This window comes from Oratosquilla oratoria, chromosome 42 (genome assembly GCF_046742065.1).
Source record: "Oratosquilla oratoria isolate Oo_2021 chromosome 42, ASM4674206v1, whole genome shotgun sequence".
Taxonomy (NCBI): domain Eukaryota; kingdom Metazoa; phylum Arthropoda; class Malacostraca; order Stomatopoda; family Squillidae; genus Oratosquilla; species Oratosquilla oratoria.
This window is the reverse complement of record NC_134818.1, coordinates 25787179-25794678: the sequence shown is the minus strand read 5'-3', so window position 1 is coordinate 25794678 and position 7500 is coordinate 25787179. Positions and strand designations below refer to the sequence as shown.

At 38.5% G+C, this 7500-nt stretch overlaps 1 protein-coding gene across 4 annotated transcripts in view; it reads right to left on the bottom strand.

Moving 5' to 3' along the window:
- Positions 1-7500, bottom strand: part of LOC143021487 (CD109 antigen-like) — a 689873-nt gene that overhangs the window by 229897 nt on the left and 452476 nt on the right. The gene's annotated exons all lie outside the window — the stretch shown is intronic.

Sequence of the window (7500 nt, the reverse complement as noted above, 5' to 3'; positions counted from 1 at the left end):
CTGACACTTTGTCACGTCCGAGCTGAGTTCGAGTCATCGGCTCGATCAGGTTTCAATTTCCAATATATGTTTCCTTCGAGTTTCTCACTCTCGACTGCGAGGGCATGGAATTACAATTGAACTGTGGTTGAAAAGATGTCAATCTGTTCTCTGGGAACCATTCAGTGTATGTATATGTGTGCATGTATGCATACATATACATACAACTGATGTGCACGGTTCTCACTTCTTTGATTTACCCCCCAGTTGAATGAAATCTTCTGACGTTAACCAGAACAAAACGCTTAGAGTCCGACGGCATTACTCTTCAAACTGACGCCGGGCGATCTTATTTAATTGCTGTGAGCCTACTCCTTCAACCTCTCCCTCCCCTCACTCCTTCGCCCGGGGGGGTGGGGGGGCGAGCGAGAAAGCCTCTAATATTGACAGAAGCGCAGCGGTACAATCATCATAATTATCACGAATGGCCTAAGCTTCATCCGAAGCTGAATCTCATCTGAAAATGAGTAAATTACTACAATGCAACAAACAGCCGAACCATATCGAATGCATTTCCATTATTGTATTTTGTGTATTGTAAATTGTATATTGTACATTTAATAATTCATACGCAGAGTACATAATACACTTTATTCTATATTGCATATTGTATAATATATATTGTGTATTGTACATTGTATATCATTGTATACTGTATTATATACTGTATAACGTACATTACATATTGTATCTATCATTCTGTGTATTGTATACTGTATATTACATATTGTATATATCATCCTGTATATTGCATATCGCATATTGCATACTGCATATTGTATATTGTATGTTGTCTATTGTATATTGTGCATTGTATATTACATATTGTATACTGTAGTACTGAGTCCTGTCTTGGCTGTATATGACATCAGGCGTTGTATATTAAGCCCCTGGGTCATGCGTGGTTGTTGCCACCGCCAGCCGATTCTGTTCATCTCGGTGGCGTCCCGTCGCCAGCCCAGCCAAGGGGGTCGAGGTATAAATGAGATGACTCATTTAGCTGCGAACTGATACAACTCTGAGCTGACCAAAGCTCCAATTTCCTCTTATTTGACAAAATGAGTTTGTGTTGTCAGATGACGGCCTCAAGGACAATAATGGATATATTGTTTGCATTCGAATTTTGGAGTGTCAATAAATAAATAAATACATGAATAAAAACAATAACTTCTTTGTATCATTATATGGTTTTAGTATTTATTTCAACAGTAACTAGATGATTCACTTTATCCAAACCAGGCGCCCAAACTTCAACCTATTGAATGAAAAAAAAGAAAAAAAAAAAAAACAAACAAACAAAAAAACACTGGTCTAGCCTATGTACAGTACCATTTCGTTTAAATACATCACTGAAATATATAACTAATTTTATTGTACGGAGGATGAGTTATACATGTGGCAAACTCCATATTGCTTTGGCATGGCGTACGACAAATGAAAATATATTCCCTTTATATATTCGAATGCTGTTTGGTCCACGATGAGCATTAATCAATTTCTGACCCTTTGTATTCATATTACAATCCATAACAAAAGTTCTGTCGAGAGAATATAGTATTTTTTCTATACATTGGCCATTTAACATTATTTTTTTTTTTAAAAATTAAATTGTATAACTAAAAACAACAATGAATTGTATCTGTGGCTGCAGTCAGTAGACTTAAAAGGATATTTGGTATTTATTTTGCCTCTGCGAACACTCAAAACTGAACCATGTTTAGTACTAAGGTACTAAAATACTAAAGTACTGAAGTATTAAACAAATGTATCCTTCATTGATGAATATGAATTAAATTTTCAAATACGGTCATTCTCTTGTAGTTAAAGTAATTTTAATTGTGTCCGTACAATTTTTTATACAGCTCAAAACATATAACCTAAGAAAGCAACGAAAAACTTATTTCCACAACTTTAGAAGAAATAAAAGTAATAAAATGAAATAAGTAAATTAATCAATCAATAAGTACATCAACAAATAAACAAAATTGTTGATGAGAAAGGAATAAAATAAAATAAAACAAACTGGAATAAATAAAATAAAGTATGATAAAATTAAGTAACACAGGATAAATCATAATACTTCCCTGTTATTTCATGGTGACAATATGTGTAAAAACACATCACAAGCTCCACAACGGAAGTCGTCATATTTGCACACTTAGAACTCGGGAGGGGAGGGATGATGACACGACTTTACTACTCCACTGTACACACACGCACTTTCCTGTCCCCTGTGCTCTTTTCAGGTGTCGTGTATATATATATATACATATATATATATATATATACATATATATATATATATACATATATATATATATATACATATATATATATATACATATATATATATATATATATATATATATGTGTGTGTGTGTGTGTGTGTGTGTGTGTGTGTGTGTGTGTGTGTGTGTGTGTGTGTGTGTGTGTGTGTGTGTGTGTGTGTGTGTGTGTGTGTGTGTGTGTGTGTGTATGTATGTGTGTGTGTGTGTATGTGTATAAATAATGTATATATTTATATGTGCAGTAGTAGCTGGTACAAAACCTTGATGGGCTTTCGTCGTTGTAAATACCTGAAGTGAATCGCTAGTAACAGCGAGAATCATACAAATAATTTCCGTCAGTCACGTCGGCTAAGTGGTTTAGGTATTGGTTTTGCATCAAGCAAGGTCTCGGCTCGATTCCCGGGGCGACTGTCGGAAGTTATTTGTATGGTTCTTGCTGTTACTAGCGATTTACATCAGTTATCTACAACGACGAAACTCCATCAAGGTTTCGTACCAGTCTTAACCACTGTCCCTGAGTTGAGCTCGGGGACTGTGAAAATTAGGGAAGGACGTCAGTTAGCATTTTACCTAGAATTTTCGAAAGTTAGTATAACTCCAAGTATGAGTCGTTTTGTAGCTCCCTTGGCTCAGTCGGTTTGATATCAAGCAAGTTCGATCCCTGGTGCGACTGTCAGACACTATTTGTGTGATTATCGCTAGTACTAGCAATTCACTTAAGGCGTATGTATATGTATATATATATATATATATATATATATATATATATAATATATATATATTTATATATATATATATACACATATATATATGTATATATATACATTATATATATATATATATATATATATATATATATATATATACGGTATATATATATGTATTAGTTTCTGCTATTCGTAGCATAATATACCGCATATGTTGTTCACCTTCTACTCTGAGCATTCTGCATTTCTCAGTGCTTATTTATTAATTCTTTGGGCTGTATTGTACACTTGGCCTAGATGAATGTCCACGCCAGGAGGCGCTTAGCAGCGGCCAAGACGCCTCTTTGGCCTATGTGAAGCCGGGGCAAACAGCCATTAAGGATCAAACCGGAGACTTTATCTCGCTTCACACGTGTTGACTTTTCGCCGTGCGCCTTCCACGACACGACGTCGAACTCTCGAATAACCTTGAGTGTCTATGGACGCTTTCACACGAGGTCGTGGTCATGACATGTGAAAGCGTCCATAGACACCCATTGTTATTTGAGACCACGACGCTGTGTCGTGGACGGCGCATGGCGAAAAGTCAACACGTGTGAAACGGGCCTGACGCTGTGAAATGCTTATTATTTCTTCAGAAGTAACTAGCCCTTAAAGATGGTAAAGGAGTGGCCTTCAGTCATAAGAAATGATGCTTGGCTCTGGTCCGTGGGGGTCCCACTTAAGTCCCTGAATTTCTGACATCATAGATCTTAAGCAATCAATACACCGTACGGGTGATGTATCCTGTCAGGGGATAGGACGATGGTCTTGCAGCGACCTACCCCACCCCGGCCATGAAACCTGGAGGAGAGGACCGAGACGCATGACAACCAAACAGGCGATGATGGCATTGATGAGAATGAGGAGCGGCGGATTGTATTCCATGCGTACATTCCGTTGGATACAGTGCCTGACTCCATGCATGCATCCATGACCTTTCCATGATCCTCCCCACCCCCACCCGTGTTTTATTTTGGTCACTGCAGTTCTTTTCATTGTAGTTAGAATAAAAACACGGTATGGTCTATCACACATGTCGCAATTTATGACATATGTATATGCATATGTGTATGTATATACATATGTGTATGTATATGTATATGCATATGTATATGTATATGTATATGTATATGCATATGTATACGTATATGTGTATATATATGTATATGTGTATGTATATGTATATGTATATATATGTGTATATGTATATGTAAACGTATGTGTATATGTATATGTATGTGTATATTTATATGTATATGTTTATGTATATGTATATGTACATGTGTATGTATATGTATATGTATATGCTGTGGGATGGCCTTAATTTGCACATGCAACATCCAGCACCTTGTACATGTACAGTTTATTGTACACAACTTATGGTGTACCACGTACAACGTACCGATTGCGGTGCATTGTCCTCGGTGAAGAATCTGTTGTCGCGCACCGAAGGTCGTGTTGTGCATTGACACGTGGGAGAGGTATCGAGTCTTGCTTTGTGTTTCCTGTTGCACATTGCAGTGTGTGTACTAGGTACCTTATGAAGTGTTTTGCGTTTATAACAATACTTTTTACATCAAGTTTTATAGAGTGGAAATTCGCAGTCACACGGTGGCCTGGAACAGGCCTAGGGTCCTATCATACGAGTATATTTCTCAGGAACATATGTAGAATTCTCTCTGTCTCTCTCACTCTCTCTCTCTTCCTTTCTCTCTCTTACTTTTTTTATATGGCCATTCACAAAGTTTTTAAGGTGTTACCTTGAATTTGTGCCCTGTGGCGTGTTTAGTGTGATGCACAATGTGTTATGCATGCAGCACAGGATGCTCGTCCACAATGTAGTTGGACGGGCATGCATTGTCCCCTTTCCTGGTGTCAGTATATATTCATGAGAGCATGCAAACATACACACACGTACGCAAACACGCACACACGTACACACAGGCACTCACACACGCGCACACACATACACACACACACACACACACACACACACACACACACACACACACACACACAAACACATACACGCGGACATACACACAAACACACAAACATACATACACACAAACACATACACACACACAAACACATACACGCGAACATACATACACACACACACACAAACACATACATGCGGACACACACACACACACACACACACACACACACACACACACACACACACACACACACACACAAACACATACACGCGGACATACACACAAACACACACATACATACACACAAACACACACACACAAACACATACACGCGGACATACATACACACACACAAACACATACATGCGGACACACACACACACACACACACACACACACACACACACACACACACACACACACACACACACACACACACACACACACACACACACACACAAACGCACACCATGTTCCCGTATCACAACGTTCGTGTTTATCCAACGGGGGGGAAACAGCCACAGACTCTGTAACGCATCTCATAAACGTTTCTAAACCGTTCCTCATAAACGTTTCCAAGCAGTTTCTCACATAACATTTGAAACGTTTACCGCAAACGTTCTGAGATTTATCACAAACGTTTCCATGTCGTTCATCACAAACGTTTTATTTTTCTTTTTTAAATATTTCTAAAAACAATCCGATTTTTTTTTTATAAATTTCCAAAACGTTTTCCAAGCCAATCCTCATAAACTTAAAAATCTCACAAACGTTTTGAAAAATTTCTCGCCGACATTTTGAGAAGTTTCTCATATATGTTTCTTGCAAACGTTCCAAAACGTTATCGAACCGTTTTTGAAAACGTTTCCGGGGGAAAAAGGACAACCACGCCCGGAACGTTCTTTGTCTGGCTCTCTTCCCGAGTGAAATCGACGGGACTGAGCGATTTGAAGGAAACAAATTGTTTCAAAGTTGTCTCTAAATTGTTGTAAACTTAGGTATCATTTAGGGAAAGTCGGATTGTGTTGAAGTGCAACTTTGGTCACGGAAATTAATCCTTAGCCTTAAGAGATACTGCGGGATTGCATATACGCTCAGAGACATCCCTGACGGTTCTGTACTCCATTTAAACACTTCACTACCATTCATGAACTGTGCGTTCCTTCTGCCTGCTCTCACGAGATTTCATTCAGCCTGGGGAAGCAATTTTTGTGTGTGAGTGAAGGATGGTTCAGTATGAATGAAATTTAGACGTAGTTCGAGGGGATTTCTCCCCGTCCTCTCTATTTTCCGCATAAGGGGACGGGAAGGTGGGTGGGTCGCTCTGTGAGTGAAATGGCCTTGCTGTGGATGTACTCTGTCTTACTGCATTGCCTCTGACCCGGGCGGTGGATAGGAGACACGGATAACACCTCATCCACGAGGAGCTAAAATGAGAGGGAGGAAAGGGTGGTGGGTGGAAGTGGAGTAGGTAAGAGTGGGTGCGTGCCTTCCACTTAGCTACTTCCCTTATAAGTAGGAAAAACCCTTGGTGTGTGTGTGTGTGTACGTATATATATATATTTATATATATATATATATATATATATATATATATATATATATATATATATATATATATACGACTTTTCACATTATATTACCACTGAATGTAAACTGTGATTTCAGTCACATAAAGGAAGCGAGTAGCTTACGCTAGAAAAATCGTAGCTACGAACAATGCTATCACCTTGGTCCTGCGTACTAGGTTAGCCAACAGGGTACTCAACAGTAACAAGTGGGAATCAAACCCGGAGATACAGTTACGAGGTAGGTATGACGCTCAATATAATACACACACACACACACACACACACACACACACACACACACACACACACACACACACACACACACACACACACACACACACACACACACATATATATATATATATATATATATATATATATATATATATATATATATATATATATATATATATATATATATATATATATATATGTATGTATGTATATTTGTGTGTGTGTTTACCCATATACATTGTACTCGTTCTATATTGATCTACAGGTTCCCTATCTCATATAACTACGTTACGACACGCCGGGGAGGGGGAGGTCGATGAATATTCACAGGTGGAGTGAGGCAAACACTCACCATTATCGTAGCATTATGTAGGAAAGCTCCCGCGCTCGTGCAAATGAGTCTCTGTATATGCAACGGCGCGTGCTCTCGGCTGCATAAGATACGTCATTCGTGTGTCATTCCAGGTCTAAGTCACTGCACCCACGCAGTAAGACAATTGCACTCATACATATGTATCTGTACCTGTATTTATGTTTATCGAGATACCAAAACCAGTTTACCTGTCTTGTTTTTTTATAAAGGATTGAGTAAAGCTGAATTTGCGTATGTATAAACACAGACACACACACACAAACATACGCACACACACACACACACACACACACACACAATAAT